This window comes from Mustela lutreola, chromosome 5 (genome assembly GCF_030435805.1).
Source record: "Mustela lutreola isolate mMusLut2 chromosome 5, mMusLut2.pri, whole genome shotgun sequence".
Classification (NCBI taxonomy): domain Eukaryota; kingdom Metazoa; phylum Chordata; class Mammalia; order Carnivora; family Mustelidae; genus Mustela; species Mustela lutreola.
Window position 1 is genome coordinate 132,710,229 of NC_081294.1, and position 23,431 is coordinate 132,733,659.

A 23,431-nucleotide genomic window follows, 5' to 3' on the forward strand; every position below is an offset into this window, starting at 1 on the left:
TCAAACAGACCATATTCTTTATAATAATTCCTGAATTTGTAGCTTTGTGCCTCTGAGCAATCTATTTACCCCGCTGGCCTTGATTTCCAACTTAAATATGGAAAAAGTGATAATGTCTACTCATGAGTCTTTGAGTAGATTAAAAAACCTAATAAAGGTAAAGCATATCATACCTACCATCTTGTAAGTACTAAATACATATTAGCTTATGTATTATTTTATTATGTGTATATAGAGATAATAATATATATTATTAGCTTATACATATAATAATTATTGATTCCAGAGTTAAGAAGCACTCCCTAAGGCAATGGGTTGAAGGTATGGTGTAAAAGAGTGGTTCTTAAAGAGTGATCCCCAGGGCGCCTGGGTGGCTCAGTGGGTTAAGCCGCTGCCTTCGGCTCAGGTCATGATCTCAGGGTCCTGGGATCGAGTCCCGCATCAGGCTCTCTGCTCAGCAGGGAGCCTGCTTCCTCCTCTCTCTCTGCCTGCCTCTCTGCCTGCTTGTGATCTCTCTCTGTCAAATAAATAAATAAAATCTTTAAAAAAAAAAAAAAAAAAAAGAGTGATCCCCCGACCAACAACATCAGCATTGCCTGGGAAGTCTTAAAAATGCATATTCTCAGTTAGTTCCTGAATTGGAAACTAAGTGTCGAGCCCAGCAACCTGTAGTTTAGCAAGCCTTCCAGGTGATTCTGATGCACATAAAGTTTGATGACCACAGATAACATAGAAAGAGAACTGATTGGTCAAGGAGTGAGAGGGCCTGAGTTTTAATTAGATAGTCTTAGAGTGACATCAGCAGAATGGAGACATAAGGACCTCTGAAAATTCTTTCTTCTACTAAAGTAGTGAAAAAAAAAAAAACCTGGCAAAATTGTTAGAATAAATTTCTTCTGAATGCTGGATATTAACCAAAGGCTTGCAGCAATCCAGGAAGCTTTTTTTTTTTTTTCCCCAAGAAAACAGCTGAATCTTTCAGTAAGAACAGCAAGCTTTTGTGATGTTTTGACTTGTTTTAACCCAATCCCTTCATCTCCAGCTTTGCTGTTGCACTGAAAAACAGTAGCACACAATCATGGTGAAAACCAGCCACCTGGCAGCCACCGAAGGAGACTGAATGAGATTGGAGTGCTTTCAAAACCTAATTCTAAGAGAATAGTTTCACCTAACTGGTGGTTCCCTAGAAGTTCTCACTTGCAAGGCTGTCTTCATTTGATTTGATTCAGAGCCAAACCAGTGCAAAAAGCCTTTACTCCAGAAACATTTGTCAAAAACAATGAATGAGAGAGACTTGATGGACTTTCCAGTCACTTTAGAAATTAGAAATAGTTGGGAAAAACAATAGAGTAACCAAAAAGCTTGAAAAGTTGGAGAATGTCTGTAGGGACTTTGAAAAACTCCAGCATATTCACAGGAATCTAGAAACCCCTACACACTCAGGGCTGTGTTAACCTGTACCTCAGATCAGGAAAAACCCAAGGAGGCCAGAAGCATTTACCATAGGTTGACCTTGAGGCTCTGTAAAAGCCAGAAATGAAGGCTAAGAGAGAGTTGGCAGTGCATGGCTTAGTATTGATGTCATGTCCCAACACACTCAGACCTTCAGTAAACACTGGAAGACATAATGGTTCCAGACATTTAAGGAAGTCTGTCTAATCATAAGCTGAGCACTCAACTATCAAGTAAAATCTTTCATGGTCATACACAACAAAGAATGCAGACTTTATGTAGGTAGTTCAGAAAAGCCCTGAACAAACAAAAAGCAACTATAACAAACAATAACAACAAGAAACCCTGGAGGAAGAAGAATCTGATTTCCAGAGTTTCTACATTATGTTTCTTTTAAATGTCTGGTTTTCAACAAAATCAGAAGTTGCTTCTTCAAAAAGATCAACAAAATTGACAAACCTTTAGCTAGACTGAACAAGAAAAAAAGAATACTCAAATTACTAAAACACAACTACTAGCCTACAGAAATTTTTAAAAATTATAAGGGAAAACAGAACATTTGTATGCTTAACAAAAATGGACAAATGTCTAGAAAGATGCAAACCACAAAAACTGACACAAGAAGAAATAGAAAATCTAATCTTAGTCTTGTCATTTATGAAATGAATGACCTTTATTTAGGTTGGTCATTTAATTGTCTTGAGCCTTATTTTCTTCAACTAAAAAACAGATATAATAAAAACTATGCCATATGTTTAAATAAAGTAATAGAGAGGTTATATTAGGTATATATTAAGTATATTAAGATACTCTAACCATTGAAACAACTGAAGTCCTTATTAAGATAGCACCTACATGAGATTACTTACATCCAGTAGGATGGGCGGGAAGCTCTGCTTCACATTTAAGGACCTGAGCCCTATCATCTTCAATACAGGCTTTCATTTTAAGCTTGAGTGCCAACATTTACCTAATAGAATAAAGGAAACATGGAGGAAAGAATGTGAAGGATTTCTGAGGTATTTTATTAGCCTAGCGTGGATATAGCTTAGTTATTGGTGATCATCATCTACTGGCAGGTCACCTTGAACTTATGGAGGCTTGGTTTTAGGCTCTGTTAGACTACTCTACTTTGGTTTTGTCCTTACTATTAGGATATAGACCTTATACCTAGGATGTGGTTCTGACTCTTAGGGCGTGACCATTTGGGGGGGGGGGGTCTCAACTGGAAACTTGGGATATTTACTAAGATCCCTCTTCCTGGCAGGACTGAAATTCCTACTTTTGACTCCCAAACTGTATGACTACTGAAACCTCTGCTTCATTCTTTATAATCTCAGTCACTGTTTTCTGCTGAGTATCTTGGAGTCTTGTTCTTTGCCTGCATCATTTAAGAATCAGCCAACAACTTAAAGGACATTTTTTTTTTAATTTTTAAAAATTTATTTTATTTTATTTTTTTTATAAACATATAATGTATTTTTATCCCCAGGGGTACAGGTCTGTGAGTCGCCAGGTTTATACACTTCACAGCACTCACTATAGCACATACCCTCCCCAATGTCCATAACCCCACCCCCCCTCCCAAACCCTCTCCCTCCAGCAACCCTCAGTTTGTTTTGTGAGGTTAAGAGTCACTTATGGTTTGCCTCCCCCCCAATCCCATCTTGTTTCATTCATTCTTCTCCTACCCCCTTAATCCCCCATGTTAAATCTCCACTTCCTCATATCAGGGAGATCATATGATAGTTGTCTTTCTCCTATTGACTTATTTCGCTAAGCATGATACCCTCTAGTTCCATCCACGTCATCGCAAATGGCAAGATTTCATTTCTTTTGATGGCTGCATAGTATTCCATTGTGTATATATACCACCTCTTCTTTATCCATTCATCTGTTGATGGACATCTAGGTTCTTTCCATAGTTTGGCTATTGTAGACATTGCTGCTATAAACATTCAGGTGCACGTGCCCCTTTGGATCACTATGTTTGTATCTTTAGGGTAAATACCCAGTAGTACAATTGCTGGGTCGTAGGGTAGTTCTATTTTCAACATTTTGAGGAACCTCCAAGCTGTTTTCCAGAGTGGCTGCACCAGCTTGCATTCCCACCAACAGTGTAGGAGGGTTCCCTTTCTCCGCATCCTCGCCAGCATCTATCATTTCCTGACTTGTTAATTTTAGCTATTCTGACTGGTGTGAGGTGATATCTCATTGTGGTTTTGATTTGTATTTCCCTGATGCCGAGTGATGTGGAGCACTTTTTCATGTGTCTGTTGGCCATCTAGATGTCTTCTTTGCAGAAATGTCTGTTCCTGTCTTCTGCCCATTTCTTTTTTTTTTTTAAGATTTTATTTATTTATTTGATAGACAGAGACCACAAGTGGGCAGAGAGGCAGGCAGAGACAGAGAGAGGGGGAAGCAGGCTCCCCACTAAGCAGAGAGCCCAATGTGGGGCTCGATCCCAGGACCCTGGGATCATGACCTGAGCCGAAGGCAGAGGCTTTAACCCACTGTGCCACCCAGGTGCCCCTCTGCCCATTTCTTAATTGGATTATTTGTTCTTTGGGTGTTGAGTTTGCTCAGTTCTTTATAGATATTGGACACTAGCCCTTTATCTGATATGTCGTTTGCAAATATCTTCTCCCATTCTGTCAGTTGTCTTTTGGTTTTGTTAACTGTTTCCTTTGCTGTGCAAAAGCTTTTGATCTTGATGAAATCCCAATAGTTAATTTTTGTCTTAAAGGGAATTTATATGAAGGTTTTGAGGTTCCTTTTATGCAGTTCCTTCCTCCTGGGGATGTTCCACTATAGTTCAGCCATTTTGACAACTTTGTATTCTGACTTCTTGTCTTCACCATGTACTAAGAATACCACATTCTGCTTAAACTCTAGTCCTTGGTACCACAGTTTGGTGTATACACTCAGGAAAAAAGACAGAATAATGTGAAGCTAACCTTGGGCCTAATCTCTCTCAAGAATCATAGGCTACCAAGTCCTACCTGCTTTGCTAACTCTTCAATGCCTTCAAACATTTGTTTTACATGTTTCCCCAGTTTTCATCATTGCTTTCAGTGGGAAGGTTAGTCAGATGGAAGTTAATTCATTGTGCTTGCAACCAAAAGTTTACCAAACAGTTGTTTTAAAGTTCGAACAGGGAAATGTTTTTCTAGTCTAGACTCATAGTTCTTTATCAATAGAATTCCTTCCAAATCTTAATGAAAGTTCTGATATTTTTCTTCCATGCAGTTTTGTGATTAGCCATATCCAAAGTTCTGTGCCAGATTTAATTCTCAAGTCTCGTTTAATTCTTTGCATCTTAACCTCCATGCCTCTCTTTTAATTTAATGGTGACTACCGTCAAGTTTGGGTGAGAAAGTCATACTCTTAAACTGGACTTTTTCTCCCAAAAGATTAGTCTAATTGTCCTGTGTTGATCAGAACTTTTCCTAGTTATATATCTACAGGTTAGGGTCTGGAGAAAGTCCACTTTTCCAGTCATTTGCAGCCCCAAAGTTTCTGGAATTTCTCTATTTATTTCTATTTGCATACAACCTTTTTTTTTTGTCCAACCTCATCTCTTTGATCTCATACTTTGCCAAACAGTCAGTACCAACAATATACAGCTCTAACATTCTGTTTTCAAAACTTTTCCCCTGGAGTTACAGACTGCACACACTTTATCTGCCTCCCAAATTATTACAGTGATAGCTGTTTTTTAACCAAATGCTTTGACATTGCAAAGCAAGGATCTCTATCTTTCCAGCATTTGAAATCAGTTGCTTCACCACTCACTGACCAACCACTAACTCACTGCCATGTATTTACAATATTTTATTACAAAAAATCATGTATTAATTAAACAACCCTAGATAATGTAACAGACAAAGACTAAACTGTTATGAAACACTGGAAGTATATTCCTTGAAGAAGTAAGATCCACCTAGTGGTGAGAGAGAGGTGTGATGGGGGAGAAGTCCTTCCTTACAAGGGGATTCAATGACCCATGCTGGCTGAGGAGGAGCCATCTTCAGTCGTGTGTTTCAAGTTTATGCTGAGAATCCCCACCAAATAGTTAAAGAACTTTATTCAGCTGTGTTCTGGTTGAAGGCAAGAGAACAAAAGAGGAAAAAAATGAAACAAGACAAAACCGGAGGATACAAACCGTAAGAGACTCTTAATCATAGGAAATAAACTGAGGGTTGCTGGAGGGAAGGGAGTTGGAGAGATGGGATTACTGGGTGATGGACACTGGGGAAGTTATGTGTTGTAATGAACACTGGTTATTATATAAGGCCCGTATCCCTGAAACAAATAATACATCATATGTTAATTAATTGCATTTATTTATTTATGTATTTATTTATTCTAAAGATTTTATTTATTTATTTGACTCAGAGAGAGAACACAAGAAGGAGGAAGCAGGCAGAGGGCAAAGCAGGGAGCCCGATGCAGGACTCAATCCCAGGACCCTAGGATCATGACCTGAGCGGAAGGCAGTCGCTTTATGACTCAGCCACCCATGTGCCCCAATTAATTGACTTTAAATGAAAAGAGAGGGACAGAGCAAAGAACATGAAATAGGTAGTTGAAAGAAGAAAATATAAATACTTAACCAGTTACAGCCTGTGACATAATTTATTCTATGGGTTACACCAGGGGTTCTTATACTATTGAAACCTCATGAGCAGCATCAGCATTCCTTAGGAACTAAATGGAAATTTTCATTTTGTATCCTAATCCTACTAAGTCAGAAACATTGGGAGTGGGGCCCAGCACTGTGATTAATGAACCCTCTGGGTGATTCTAATGCAGGCTAGGATTTGAAAACCACTGGGTTTCAGGACATCAACATAGGACTAAGAAGTGGATGTGGTGATTGATAAAGATAGTGGTTCTCTCCTTTCCCAGAGAGACTAAACGCAATTATATGGCAGCTGTGAAACTTTAATCATGAAGAATGTGGGCTGTACTATAATGGACAATAAAGACTGGCTTTTTCAGCCTTCATTCCAACCTTCCAACATAGGTTGCGGTTCTGGAGCTGGGAACTACAGTGATGGTTTCCTGAATTCACCGAACAGCTCTTGATGCTCTAATTTGCTTCTGATGGCAAGGATAGAAGTTTTCTTGGTGGTCCAGCTTTCCAGTGTGATTTGGGAAATCATTCTTGGATGCCCAGATTAGAGCCTATTTCATCCGCTCTACCAGCCACTTTGTAGAATATAATAAATCCTTTTTCTGCTTAAACTTGCAAGAGTGTATTAAGTTTTCTGAAACTGATTTTGAATATAACAGTAGGTGACCTGTTTTTTTAATCTCTGGAAGCTTTTAGCACATTTTCTGTATCTTTTTTTGTTCTAAAATTTTGTAACAATTTGTTCTAAATGTGGGTCTATTTTGATTCATCTGTTTAGGCATTCAGTAAATTTTTTCTGTATAGAGAACTAAATCTTTGAGTCCCAGAAAATTTTTCTGTATTACTAGATTGCTAATATCCTCCCCTCTTTTTGCTTTTTAGATCTCTTCCAATTCTTTTCTCTCACCCTTTCATCTTCTCTATTTTTCTCCAGGTTTCGTAGAGTTCTTAAATTTTATCCTTAATTCCTTCCATTGAATTAATTTTTCAGCCATCGCATTTTTAATTTCTAACTTTTCTCCCTTTTGCCATACTGTTCTTATTTTGGGGGGCTATATTTTTTCTTGAATCGTTCCAAAGTTTCTCCACCTCTTCACTTTTATGACTGACAAATAAAATCATATATATTTAAGGTATGCAATGTGATGTTTTGCTATACATACACATTGTAAAATGATCAGCACAGTCAAACTTATTAACATATCCGTCACATCATACAATAACCTTTTCTTTTCTTTTTTTGATTTTTACCCTCTCAGCAATTTTTACCCTCTCAGCAATTTTTACCCTCTCAGCAATTATTATCAACTATAGCCACCATGCTGTACATTAGGTCTCCGGGACTTGTTCATATAATTAGAAATTTGTACCCTATGACATTTTTACCCCGATTCTTTCACCCTGATAACTGTTATCTTGCTCTCTGTTACTACGAACTGACTTTTTGACTTTCCACATATAAGTGAGATCATGCAATATTTGTCTTTCTGTATCTAGCTTATTTCACTTAGAATAATGTTCTCCAGGATCATCCATGGTGTACAAATAGCAGGATTTCTATATTTTTTTGATGCAAAATAATATTCCATTTTCAGAGGTACTCATTCACTATGTTCTCACTTTCCCCAATGGGAGAAATTGTGGATTAAACAGATCTCTCTTGGCCCTGAGCTGTGCAACCTTAGGAGAGGGATGTCACAGGTAAAATGAAGCTGTTCTTCCTACCCTCTTCAAGAGACACAACACATTCTTGGATTTTTTGCTTCAACGTCTTCTCTGGACTCGTGGACTCCCACCAAAGTACTCTGATCTGTGCGTGGTTGTCAAAAATCAGCATTATGTGGGTGAATGACAATAGAAAACTGCTATTCTGCCATTTCACTGATCCTAAAGATTCTAATAGAGGCTTATTTTATTTTTTTTTAAAGTTTCTTTCCATTCTTTGAAGTAACTCTGTTTCCTTCAGTATTATGTACAATATTTTTGAATCAGTACTCTTCTTAACACGAGCTTTCTTCATGTATACGATAATCCTTGAATTGTGTTCTTATTTGAAAGTAGTAAGTAGGGCGCCTGGGTGGCTCAGTGGGTTAAGCCGCTACCTTCGGCTCAGGTCATGATCTCAGGGTCCTGGGATCGAGTCCCGCATCGGGCTCTCTGCTCAGCAGGGAGCCTGCTTCCTCCTCTCTCTCTGCCTGCCTCTCTGCCTACTTGTAATCTCTCTCTGTCAAATAAATAAATAAATCTTTAAAAAAAAAAAAAAGAAAGTAGTAAGTAAATTATAAGTTAAGTGAATCTGAGTGGGGCCCGTTGAGGGGAAGACCTCACATTAAGGTCCACTAGCTCTTTTGCTGAAAGAATCATAAATACTAAGATGCCAAAATTTTGCCCCAGGGCCATCCAGTTTCTTCAGGAGTATGAAAACATGTTTAACTTTTTCATCTTGAAGAGATACTTGACTATTTTATTTTTCTTCTTCCTGTAGCTTTCATATAGAATGACACTGTGCAATATAGGAGCTATTAGCCACACATGGCTACCGAACACCTGCATTATAGTTCCTCTGATTTGAGATGCACAAAAGGGTAAAATACACAACAGCATGTAAAGATAGAGTTCAATAAAAAGGAAAATATCTCAAAAATTGTTAGGTTTTTATCTTTATTCCATGTTGAAGTAATATTTTAGGTATGTTGGGTTAATTAAATACATCAACATTAATTTCACTGTTTCTTTTTATTTTTTAATTTGTCTTTGATAATATTCAAAATTGTAACTTTGGCTCAAAGTGTATTTCCACTGTTCAGCACTTGCAGAGCTTTCAATGATCTTTCTTCAGTTCTGTATCTTCTGCTCTTCATAGTACTCATACCTAGCTTTCTGAAACATCCAGTGTCTCTGAGGTTCTTTAAGTGTGCTCGTTTTCCAGCTCAGCTATAATAACTCCTTCCAAGTATCCTTGAGTATTTAGCTTTTTTTCCTGCCTGGCTCCAGTCAGTTAATTCCTCCATTTGATCTTTATTTTCTAAAAATTTTTGAGGTCTCACATGTGCTGATGCCCTTCTTCCCATTATCTTTATAATTTGTGGTTTACACTGTTAAATTTCTTTAATATTACTTTCATGTAGATTCATGAGGGGAATCTACGTGGTTTGAACATACTCTGTGTACACAATACATTATTTCACCCATATACCTGGGTATGCCCTTAGTGTCGCTTGGCACAGAACACTAAAAACAGTAGAGATTCAGTTTCTAATGAATCTCATGCTTGTAAAAGAAATAAATGATACAGTTAAATGGAAAGTGATGAATACTATTTCCTTATGATGGAGACTATATCATTAAATTACAATTGTAATTGACCACAAACTGGTTAATCAAAGAAAATTATAAAAAAAAAATATTGTGTAGCTATAGAGATGTGTAAAGAGACTGCAGAAGCAAGCTTGGGAAACTGGTGGGAACAAACAGAGGCTGGGCATGCAGAACCATAGCCTGAGGCATGCTATGTAACCAGCCAGGTGAGGACACTGCTATGACCCCACTGAGCACTGTATGACACAGCCTACGCCAGCACAGAATGGTGCTTCTGGCAATTCTGCCACTCAGAATTGACTGCTGTTTTTGCCAAACAAATTCTTCCCTGAGTGCTTTTTTGCAACTACTACCTTCTGAGTCAGAGTCCCTGGAGAGGGCACCTGATTATGAGAGCCCAAGTCATTTGGCAGTAGAGAGTAGGAAAGCAAGTATCTGGCATTTTCTGTGAGTGTAACGGGAAGCTCTGTCTTCCCTTAAGATTTGTGTAGTAGGGAATTCCTCAAACAGGAAACAGGTTGAGATTGGAGGCAGCCAAAAGAAGTGACACAGAAGCTTCAGAAGAGAACATAGCCAATATTCAGAACCAACATTCGGTATAACTTACAGAAATGTGAATGTTTAGATACCTTTAGAAATATATTCTTCTAAGTTTAGTAGTTGCAAAATAAACAAATGAGCTTTGAGATCTACAACACTATCACACAATTAGTGAAAAGATAAAAAATCTGAAGGTTTAGAAGGAAGAGTTAATACCAATTGGTTCAGCTTCTTACTTAATGCAGAAGTCCTTCTCTAAGACCCATTCCAACATTTATAGTATTGGGGGAGCTCATTGAAATAGGATTTCATTTCATTTCTAAATTACTAGAAGTGGAATATTAGAAATTTCTTCCTTATGTATGATGAAAATTTCCTTCTTATAACATCCACCCATGAGACCTAGATCTGATAACTCTAGCTACTCAGAACAGAACAGAGTAGTTAAAGGTTTTATTTTAACTACTGGGATCAGACCAATATTTGATCCTGGCCTTGTTTCTTAGTAACTAAGTGACCTCTTTAATTCTTGTTTTCTACATCTGAAAAATGAGGATTAGAACAGCATCTACTCTAAAGAGTTATTGTAAAGTCTGAGATAATTTAGTGCTTAAATCAGTAGCCAGCACATAGTGAACATTCAAAAAATTTTGGTGATGATAATGATTGATTGATTGATAATAACAGCTCTTCTGAAATTGAATATCAGCTGCCATGGAAATTTAGAATGATATTGGAGAAAAATAGTTGTAATTCTGATTTTACCACTGACTGATTCCTTAACCTAAAAGAAGTCACCATGTTATTATTTTTTTTTACAAAATGAAATATTTGGATTAAGTTTTCTTAAAAAGATCCCTTTCAGCTCTAAATTTCTGAAACTCTATCTGCACTTTGTCATCTGTTTTTATTACTGAACATTACCAGTATCATCAACTATACCTCATGTATCTTGATCAACAGATGTACCATAGCCTCTATCATCTTTCCCAGCAATGCTTGTCAGTGTTCAGCCAATTATTTTATTAGTAGGTTTCTTTCTTAAGATGAGATTGGGAGGGAGACAAACCATAAGTGACTCTTAATCTCACAAAACAAACTGAGGGTTGCTGGGGGGAGGGGGGTTGGGAGAAGGGGGGTGGGGTTATGGACATTGGGGAGGGTATGTGCTTTGGTGAGTGCTGTGAAGTGTGTAAACCTGGCGATTCACAGATCTGTACCCCTGGAGATAAAAATATATGTTTATAAAAAATAAAAAATTAAAAAAAATTCTTATCCATATTTTAAAAATTGAAAACAAATCATAAGGCCATACATACGTAATATAGCAGTATAAAGCATTAACTCTTTGTGAAAAGAAAGGAATCTTACAGAAGCAAAATTTGACAATTGGCATTGTAATGTTTCATCTTTTTTTTTAAAATATTTTATGTATTCATTTTAGAGAGAGAGAAAGAGGGAGTGCGGGGTGTGGCGGTAAGAGCAGAGGGGGAGGGGGAGGGAGAAAGAATCTGAAACGGACTCCACACTGAGCATTAGACCCTAATGCTGGACTCCAACTCACAACTCTGAGATCATGACCCAAGCCAAAACTGAGAGTGGGAGGATTAAGCTACTGAGCCACCCAGGCACCCCCATTATGTTTTAAATAAAGGTCTTAGATGCCTTGATATATATACATTTATATTTATATATAGTCTTTATGTTTGATTCCACTCATCTATAAACTCCATGAAGACAAGATAAATATCGACTTTGTTCACCACTGTACCCTGGTATTTAGCAGAGTATACATGTATGTACACACACACACACACACACACACACACACAATGAATTGAAAACTTACAGCATTTGGGCAACCCTAACTCTCCCTCTAAGCAAAGACTGGCATTTTCCTTTTCAAGTGTTGACCTTGTTTTTGGGGAGTGGTATTATTTAGAATTTTGAATGGCAGTTCAAAAATATATGGTGCTATATATTTTCCTAAATTAATTTAATCCAACCTTTACAGCCATTATCAAACCTTTGAGAAGTCAATGTTGCATACTCTTCCTATTACCAAGAGTTTGGAAATGTTGACTTAGAACTGGGCATAAGTAGCCAGAAATTGCTCTTGTAGAATACCCCCTAATTTTGTTTTGGAGAGAAACTAAGTGTGGATGAGGACACTGAGAAAGAGAGATATTTTGGACTGCAGGGCCATCATTACGCAGATAATACTGAGCTTTATTCAGCCATACATCTCCCTTTCCTCTAGCCCAGATGGTGAAATGACTCATCGATTCCACTGGCCAGAAAAACAAGGGCGATAGAAGAGGAGCTGTTATAATCCAGATAAAAATGGATGATGTTTCAGAAGCAAGGGGAAAATATTTCTAGGCAGTGATGATGGTACATTGATAGTACTTGTTAATACTTTACATTCCTTTTCAGATTCACAGCATGAGTTTCATATTGCTTCTAGGATTCCTTGGTAGTTCTGACCAGGAATTCTTTTTATATTCATCAGGTATGTAAGTTGCAAACATTTTTGACTTTCAGACAACTTACTTTACTAATTTCTTTTTTTAAAGCCTAGTCATCAACCTTCAAATGTGTGACTTTATTACTTTCCTTGAAAATCATCTTTAAAATTTTATGTGGAACATATTCTAGTTGAAGATGTGGTTAGGATGAAAGTGTAATTCTTTTACTAAACAACTGGGGAAAGTGACTACTGGATAGGTAGAATAATGAGGTAAATAATTATGGAATCTGATAGATAAAAATGAGGAGTGAACGATGAAGAAGGTGTTGGTGTATGCTTGGTTTTTTGGTTGCTATTATAGGAGATGATGCTGAGTCTGTCTATAGGAGTTTTTAGATATATCGTCACAGAAGATCTTGAATCTTGCATCCTTCTCCCAAGATCTGAAAAAAAAAAAATAATTGATTTCTAGGAAATCAGACTCGTCTTTCACTAGAAATTCAGTTTCTAATGGAAGAGAAAGTAAAAATAACTAAGTAGGATTTGTTCTGTACTATTAATGGCATAACTGTATCTCCGAATCTGACTTCCTATTCCATTTGGTCCCAAATCCATTAACCTGAGCCTCCTTAACTAGTTTCAATCGTATTACTCCTCAATCCTAACATTCCATTGCTATATATTCCCTAGGACACTAGGTAAAATATTTCACTTGTGCACTTAGGAGCAGTGCTACACAGCTGAGCTTACTTTCCTGTTGTTATTTTGCCAGTATAATTTCATGTTCTATGCTAGATAAGCTAAACCTTAAAAAAAAAAAAAAAAAAAAAAAAAAGATTTACTTATTTGAGAGTTTGAGAGGGGAGGGGCAGAGGCAGAGAGAATCTCAAGCAGACTCCCTGCTGAGCATAGAGTCTGACTCAGGGCTCAATCCCATCACTAAGATCACCTGAGCCGAAATCAAGAATTGAATGCTCAGCAGACTGACCATGACCCAGGTGCTTCCAAACTAAACTTTTTCATAAAACATACAAATTTTCATGATTCTATAAACAACATAGCTGACACTGCTGTACTATAGTGGGTGTCTCCTGTTTTGTCTGCTTGACATCTATTTCTCCTTCTTCTAATAATAATATCTACTTCTTATTGGGGGAAGAACCACCCCTCATTGTATACAAACTTGGTGGGTTCCTCAGTCGAGATGTTCATCCTAGCTCTGGTCAAGGAGTGGACACACTACCCAAGGTACTCAAGGTAAACCTTTACTCAAGGTAAATCTTTACTCAAGGTAAGCCAGTCAGATTTTGGAATTTGAATCTCAAGCAACATAAGAATAAAACACAGTCAGAGCTGATTCATTAAGATAATAGTGTCTGTTAAAGATTGTCTATTATTTCCCACTTTCTAGACACCCAAAGCTGCTATTCCACATCTTTTCCAACACAAACTTATTCAGCTTCTCTATAATTCTATCAGTTAAACCTTTATCCACCTAATAAATTCCCTATCTGCTTAAGTTAGAGACAATTTCTATTGCTTGTAAACAAAGAATAAATGATGGACCTAATGGTAGGCAGAATAATGGGCTCCTCAAAGATGTCCATGTCCTAATCCCTAAAGCTTGTGAATATGTTATTCTACATGGCAAGGAGGAATTAAGTTGCAGATGAAATTAGGATTCAGCTGACTTTAAGATGAAGAGACTTTCCCAGGTGAAACTAATGTAACAACACACTACTTAAATGGGGATGAGGGAAGCAGAAGAGTCCAAAAGAGAGAGAACACATCTTGAGAAAGACATGACCCACTATTGACTTTAAAGATGGAAGGGGACTATGAGCCAGTGAATGTAGGTAGCCTCTAAAAAAGTTGGAAAAGGTAATAAAATGAATTTTTCCCTAGAGCTTTCAGAAAAACACAGCCCTGCTGACATCTCCATTTTAGTCCAGAATTATATTGGACTTCTGACCTTCAAAACTGTAAGATAATAAATATGCATGGTTTTAAGGCACTAATTTTGTGATAATTTATTACAGTAGCAGTAGGAAACTAATAAAGACTGATAAAATATGTATATATAAAACCTATATATCTTTCAAGGCAAATAATGCTTTCTCCATGAAGTCTTTTAAATTATTTTTTAAGTGTGAAATGTCTCAAACATCTGTACGAATTGAGAGAAATTTATCATGAATATACATCATTACCACCCAAATTTATATATAATTTGCCAAATTATAAAAATTTATTTATAATTTGCCAAATTATAAAATTTGCAATATTTGCTTGGTATTTTTGGAAACAAATAAAATGTAACAAAGTCCCTTGAGTCCCCTCTTCTGTAAATTTATCTCTTAAACTGAATGTAACATTCCTGTGTATACTTTTCTTAATTTTATTTATGTCTAAACAATGTAACTTTCTCTTTCACATTTTTACCTCTACAAACCTGTCAGTTAATCATTCAGCAACTTACTTCTTTTCATTGGAAATTGTATTTTTTACTTTTATTCATGATGAAATATATAAATCTATTTTTTTTTTAATTTTGATATCTGGGGCACCTGTGTAGCTCAGCCAATTAAGCATCTGCATGCACCTCAGGTCTTGATCCCAGGGTCTGGAATCAAGCCCAAGGTTGGGCTCCCTACTCAGAGGGGAGTCTGCTTCTTCCTCTCCTTCTCACTCTTCGTGCTCTCTCTCCCTGTGTCTCTCGAATAAATAAATAATTTTTTAAAAAATGGTATATGATAGTATATAAGCTAAATAGCAGTAACAAACACCCTCAAAATAGAGTGGCTTGGGCACCTGGGTGGCTCAGTAGGTTAAGGGTCTGCCTTTGAACAGGAATGATCTCAGGGTCCTGGGAATGAGCACTGCATTGGGCTTCCTGCTCAGCAAGGAGTCTGCTTCTCCCTCTGCCCCTCCCCGTGCTTGCACTTTCTCTTGAGCTCTCAAATAAACAAAATCTTAATAAATAAATAAATTGGCTTACAGATAAGTAAAAGTATAATTTTTTTTCTCACATGATGATCCAGAGGTGGGTGATACAGGCTATTCTCCCTTCTTCAACATGTGATTTCCATCTGTGGGATGAAGACAGCTCTATTATAGCTCTTCCCCTCTTCCCAGACAACTAAGATGGTAAGGATAAGAGTAAGGTAGTTTCATCAGTTTTTTGGTATAACTAGGAAATGACATACATTATTACATCAGCTCATATCCCATTGCCAGAACTTAACCACAACTTCACACTCAACTGTAAAGAAGCTAGATAATGTGACCTCAAGCTCAGCAGAAAAAGGCCCAGCAATAGTTTGGAAGTTTTGTTTCTAAAAACAGGAGAAATCTCAACATTCTCCTTTCATTAAAGGAGAATGAATATACCTAGAATATACCTAGTAGAAAGGAAATCAAGGAGAAAGGGAACATGAATCCAATCAACCGACAGAACCCAGTTGCCACTGATAAAGCACTCTTCCCATCAACAGCAGAATACACATTGTTTTGAAGTCCACAAACATTTACCCAGAAAATCATATCTTGGCTCATAAAACAATATGAACAACTGTAAAAGAGTGGAAGTCATGCAAAATACATCCTCTAGCCATAATGGAATTAAACTAGAAATCCATAAAAGAAAAAATGACAGGAAGATCTTTGAACATCTGGAATTTAAAATACACTTCTAAATTCATCAAAGAATAATTCTCAAGGGGAATAAAAAATATTAAACTAAATGAAAATACAATGTAGCAAAATCTGTGGGATACCACTAAAACTACTTAGAGGAAAATTAATAGTATCAAATACTTATATAAGAAAAAATTTCAAATAAATAATCAAAGCCTCCTGCTCAAAAAACTAGAAAAACAAAATATCTCAAAGCAAGTATGAGGAAATAAATCATAACATAAGGCAATAACATTAAGACAAGAAATGAGTGACACTGAAAGTTTAATTATTTATAAGATATAATATTGTCTATAAGACAATAGAGAAAAATCAATGAAAATTAAAGCTACCTCTTTAAAAAGATTAATAAAATCGATAAATTGCTACTAAGACTGACAAAGAAAAATAGAAGACATGAATTACCAATATAAGGAACTCAAGAGAAGAGATATAGACTTTGTGGAAATTAAGAGATAATAGAGGATCACTACCAAAAAACTTCCACACACGTAAATTTAATAACTTGAGGGACACCTGGGTGGCTCAGTTGGTTGGATGACTGCTTTCAGCTCAGGTCATGATCCTGGAGTCCCAGGATCGAGTCCCGCATCAGGCTCCCAGATCCACGGGGAGTCTGTTTCTCTCTCTGACTTTCTCCTTGCTCATGCTCTCTCTCTCAAATAAATAAATAAAATCTTTTAAAAAAATTTAATAACTTGATAAAATGGACAAATTCTTAAACTAAAAGATGAAATATATAATGAACAGTACTATAACTACTAAAATATTGAATTAGTAGTTTAAATAATCTCCCCCCCAACCAAAACCTCCATGCCAGATTGTTTTAATGGCCAAAGCTGGAATAATTTTAAAAATAAAAAAGCAGTATTGTTTATAGTTCAGAGTATAAAATAAATATCTGAGCTCATATTGAAATAACAAAGGATTAAATAAAGTAGTAAGTGGGAGAGAATAGACAAATCTGTGCAGAAGAATTCCAAACAATTTCTGATTAAATTTGGAAGTCTAGGGTTCATGAGTGGAATGGCTAAGAAAGAATACTTGAGACAATTTTGGTGCAAAAGAGGTGTTTTTATTATAGTACGGAGATAGGACCCATGGGCAGAAAGAGCTGCACCTGCAGGGTGAGGGGACACTCATTATATATTTTCAGTTTTGTGGAGGGAGGAGTGGTAGAGATAGTATAGCTCTCTAAGGAACTTCTGTATGCTGAAATGAAAGCACCATGAAGATTTAGCTATCGTCAGGATAAGCTTGCCTTTAGTCTTTAGTGAAACAGAAACATTAAAGCATTAAGGCAGTCATGAACTCCTTAAAGAATATCATGTTCTGCGTGTCTCAGGTATCTATCAGTGAGCTATCAGTTGTACGGAGATTTAATTTAAATGACTTTTTTTTAAAACCTTTGTTCTCCTCATCAATTTATGTAGATGCTCCACCCTCAATGATGGGTAGCATAACTCCCCACTCTTTACGTGTAGCTTATGCACAATGATTTCCTCTTAAAGAGTACTCCACAGTGGGGTGCCTGGGTGGCTCAGTGTGTTGAGCCTCTGCCTTCGGCTCAGGTCATGATCTCAGGGTCCTGGGATCGAGCCCCGCATTGGGCTCTCTGCTCGTCGGGGAGCCTGCTTCCTCCTCTCTCTCTGACTGCCTCTCTGCCTGCTTGTCATCTCTGTCAAATAAATAAAAAATTTTTTTTAAAAAAAGAGTACTCCACAGAAAGTGGGGAATAAGGTGTAACTTTACAATGGAGAAACCTGAAAAACACTAACTCATACTGATAATCAAGCTCAACATCAATATTCATAGATCATTTGCTGATAGTATGCACCCTTGATACAATGTTATGAAAATAACATTTTGCCTGTGTGGTCTTCCTCCAAAAAGTCTGTAACCCCAGTGCTATGAATAAAATAGAAGAGAAAGAAGGAAGGAAAGAAGGAAGGAAGGAAGGAAAGAGCAAAGAAAGAAAGTAGAAAAGAAAGTAAAACAGAAGACAAATAATAATACTGGGGCATCCTATAAAATATCTGACTAGTACTCTTCAAAATTTTTGAGGTCATCCAAAACAAGTAAAATCGGAGAAACTGCACAGCTCAGAGGACCCTAAGAAAATACACAACAAAATGTTATGTTGTACCCTGGATGTGATCCTAGAATAGAAAAAGGACATTAGGTAAAAACTAAAAGCATCTGAATAAACAATGGGCTTCAGTTAATAATGTATCAATGCTGGCTCACTGTCAGAAATGTACCATACTAATGTAAGATGTTAATAATAGGGAAAACTTGGTATGGGGTGTATGGAACGCTCTGTGCTATCTTTTCAAGTTTTCTGTAAATCTAAAATTGTTCTAAAACATGAAGTCTATTTAAAGAAAAAGATAAAAAAAATAGAGGGGAAGAAGATCAAAATCACTAGAAAATGTGGGAAAGACAGAAACAGACAACTCGAAAAGAGGATATAAAAATTTTCCTTAATTATATGAAAAGCTGTTCAATTCCACTCACGTTTAGAGAAATGCAAATTAAAACATTTCTTATTTTGTCTTTTCAGAACATTTTTTCTCTTCTAGAGACTATGGCCCCTTTTGTTAAAAAAAAAAAAAAAAAGTGTTCTTCTACCCAGCTGCATCCCTGTGCTTCTAGTTTAAACTATCATAACCACTAGAAACATAGTAAGCACAAAGTCATTGTTGGCTAACAAACTGTTATCTGACTTGTAGCAGAATCCACACTTGGGAAAATTTCTATTCATGGTTGACTTGAAACTGAAACAGGGCCCTCCTCCTAGGGCTGGGAGATTGGAAAGAAGTTAATAGTCACTAGAACATCATAATGGAGGCAGCAATGCTGGCAGAAGAGTTATACAAATATTAGGACATACTCTCTTATACTTATACTATGTTGGGATGATATATTGGATCAAGCCCAGGATATGTGATATGCAACTGCATGGTGAGGCACCTGCCACTGTTCTCCTTTTCCTGCTCCCATGACTGGTACCGATCACATTGGCCACCACCGTGAAAAGCTCAGACTGGTGTTTGATTTATAGGCCAGCCATCGGGAAAATCTCCTAAGGGACTTCCTCCCAACCCTCCTTCCTCTCTACCTCTGTCTCTGCCCTCTCTCACACACACTTTGTTCACCATAAACTTAAGACATATTTGGGGAAGAATATTTCACTTCAAAGGATGCTTGGGCCACATTCATCTCTGTCCTAGGCCCTGAGAAGATGCTTATTGGTAGGTTTCACAGAATTGAGCCATCTACCTGGTGGTGGTTGCAGAAGTCCAACTCACAACATCATCCCCAGCTCTTTTTTTCTTAGTGAATTATGGTTTCTCACTTTGCTTATAGGCGTCTTTTTGATTTCTAATATTCTAGCTATGGTGGCTTAGTCTTAGATTCCAGCGTAGAAATCTTTGGATAGATCAGCTTTTGCAAGTAGTCTCAAGGAAAGGCCACTAATAACAGTCAATTTCTAGAAGGCCTGTGACACTGATTAAACCTAAGCTGAGGGAGATACCAGAATGCGAATTGACTAACTTCAGATGAAAAATAATTGTCATAGAAAATAGAAGACCCACATTTGGAATGAAGAACTTACTCTCACTCTGTAGTCAAGGTACATGTGATTAAAAGATTGCCTGGTGAACACGGGAATTTAAACAAGAGTCAGTAGATCAGTCAAATGTTTGTTATTATCAGGGAAGATGTGTCCATGTCTCCATAGACATAGTTTTACCAAGGTATTCAAAATATGATGCCTAAAACTCCCTCTCATCAAGAACCTGTTGGGATGGATACCACCAACATTATTCCCTATAACTTCCCTTTGTGTCTGCTGTGAGGGACCTCAAACTACCCTCTCAGACTCTCCTTGTCTAGGTTTCCTTGGCTGATCTGTCAGGTATATATGTAAATATCACCTTTACATTATAGCTCTGAAGGCCCAGAAAATTGTCTCTTTTGCAGAAGGATTTGCCCACCAAAGATAGGGTAATTACGCTCATTTTGCAGTTTTTCTCTTGAGACAATCTATTTCCTTCATTTTCTAAGTTCTTGAGGGCCACTTCTATATATAGCTCTCAATACGCACCACATCCAGCTTCTGACGAGCACAGCACTTTCAATTTGTTGCCATATGGAGAAAAACTTGTAAGAAACTGATGGAAAATAGCCTTAAAAATTTATCTTTATATCATGAAATGCATTAGACAGGTGCAAAAATGTTGAGTTGCCAAGTTAAATTAATTACAAAAGATATGTATGTTAAGTAAAGCAGACATTTGTGCCTAGTCTAGATGGTATGCAATCCTTTTGGAACATTCCTCATGTTTTTTGCAGTTTAACTGATTTTAAATATTAGAAGCATTTTTATCTTAATAAGTGTATAGAAGTAATTAGCATTAGATAAAGTTAAATTTGTTTCTAGAATGAGTGAATAATGTCCTAAAATCCTTTTGTGAAAACCATGGCCTGTATTTGAATGAAAGACCCAAACACATTAAGAGTATAAAAGAAACTTTATTATCAACTAAAAACTATTTGGATGAGATTGTCTGCATATTATTTTTCTTAAAGTCTCATGTAAGAGATAGTGCCAAGTCTCAATTATTTTTCAATTAAGCAAAGCTTAAAATTATGAAGTGCCATCAACTCATTTGCAATTTATATTTTGACTATTAGCCAAGTTAACTTCATTTCTCACATGGCTTCTATTTATAACTTCTTTCTAGAAGCTTACAATATGTTAGTTGTACAAAATAGCTTGCCTGCTGGAAGGGTCCTGGAAAGGAAGGCATCCTTCTAACTTGTTTTTTGGTTCACACAGACCAAAATTCTGACTCTGCAGCCTGGAGAAAAACTATGGTTTGGGGTCCACATAGTAACTGGCTGTATATTTAAGCCAGTAACTCCTGGACAGTCACTCTGAGGGTCTCTGGGTAGGGAAGATGGTGTTGGTGGCGGTGGGAGGAGAACTGGAGTTAGTCTCTTCATACCATTCTTTTTGCAAGTTTGGCTGTGGGTCTAGTTCTCCAGCCTTTACAACAATTCTGTAGCCCACAAACAAGAAACTTCCATTCTGTTTAATCCTCAGTGTCTTTAATAAACTTCCATTCTGTTTAATCCTCAGAGTCAGAGTCTGTAGTTACAAGTAAGAACTCTTGACTAAAATGTACAACTGTAGATATAAACCTGGAATTTCAGGGGTTCTGACATGAAAATAGGTTGTTTGAAAATGAAGTTATCATAGAAGAAAGAATGGCTGAGAGATCAAGAGTTAGAGACAGGCTGAGGTTTGATGAGTGCCTGGATCCAGACCTTTTCTGAAGCTGGTATGAATAGAGGTGCAAGCCAAAAAATACAATCTTTTTTTTTTTTTTTTTTTAATACACACAACATTTTGGGTTGCATTATCTGTCATTGCACTTGAAGGCATTCTGATTAATGTAGGTTCTTGGTTAATATCTATGTCTATATTTGTGGAGTGTCAAAGAATTTGTGGGTGTTTTAAAACCACAACAGTCACATGGGTGGTAAGTGACAGAGTTGTGCTTCAAACCTGGGGAGTCTGAATCTTACCTATTATGCCAAAAAGGAACTATGAATCAGACTATAGTATGTATATGTGTGCCAAAAATTATAGATATTAAAAATAATATAGAGACATACTTTTCAAGTTTTCTCTTTAACATCAGAAATCTTTAAACAAATGAATTTTTCAAAAAGTAAAATATACTTGTATATTTTGTCATTTTTAAACTATATTTACTATATTTTTTTCAAAAAGTAAAATACTTGTATACATATATATGCACATAAGTAAAGCACACTGTTCAAAAAACTCCATATGATGAAGATAGGATCCGGGTTGGAGAAGTAAGAATGGAACTCTGCCCACTCAGCTATACTCCTAACACTGAAAATCCCTTCCGCATCTCACAGGAAGCTCTAGTCTCCTTAGTGTGCCCATTTGAAACTGCCTCTTTATACATGAAAATCCAGGGTTAGGTCAAAATGTTCAATATATAGTATTGGTAAAAAAAGCAAGTTTTTTTTTTTTTTAAAGATTTTATTTATTTATTCGACAGAGATCACAAGTAGGCAGAGAGGCAGGCAGAGAGAGAGAGAGAGAGGAGGAAGCAGGCTCCCTGCTGAGCAGAGAGCCCGATGTGGGACTCGATCCCAGGACCCTGAGATCATGACCTGAGCCGAAGGCAGCGGCTTAACCCACTGAGCCACCCAGGCGCCCCTAAAAAATGCAAGTTAAAAAGCAGTAGATGCACTGTGGTCCCGTCATTGTTAAAAAAGTAAGAATCCTCATTTATATATGAAAAAGAATTTAAGAAGACTAATATAAATAGTAATGGACTAGTGGGTTTGCAGGTGATTTTAGTTTTTTAAAACTTTTATTTTTTATTTATCTGAATTTAGTAAGATTATTTTTGTGTACAAGAAATCAAGGCATTTTGGCTGCTAAATGTAACCTTTCTGTGAGATGACTTCTCCTTTACTTCAACACTGATCTCATTACCTTAAAGTAAATCTTTGATGCTAGAGCAAATTAATTTTTCAAAGTTATGAGCAAACTGAGAGACATAGTGATGCCTGGGAAGTCATGCATTTAGGAATATTAGCAGCACGCTGACACTCAGGGGTATTCCAATTCTGAACCAAAGTTAGAATTCTTGATTCTTGCCTTTTTTCCTATTGAATAGAAACCCCAAATTTGCTTCATAGTTCTTGGACTAGCCAAAGAATAGATGCCCTTTTCTGAAACATGGCTTTTGAATAGGTACCACAGCTTTTTGATGCAAATAGATAATTTATTCAAAACAGAGGCCTCATCTCCTCTTATCTCTCTCATCAATGCCCTTTGCAGTCTCACTAAGATAGACTTTCAGACAGTCATTGGATCTGTTCTGGTTCAGTGGTGGACAAAATTAGCCTATATGCAGATAGCATCTTTCCACATTTGCATGAATAAGAGAAAATCGTTATCAGGACTTTATTAGCACCACTAAAGATTTTGCCTCTCTGATTAAAAACTGTAGGTTTTAAAACTCATTGACATAGACTGAGAGACTCAAACTCCATTCTGTTTTCCCCTTCAACATGTGACATCAGGATGTGTGTATTTAAAGAAAGCTGTAATGAGAAAACTCCTGGCATGTTGGAGCTGTAAGGGATCTTGGAAGTCATACGGACTTGCTGGTAAAGAAACAGGTGCTACAAAGGCTGTGCCTTGTCAGGGTGACACAATACAAAAATGGGATTATAAGCCTCCAGCTCTTTTCACT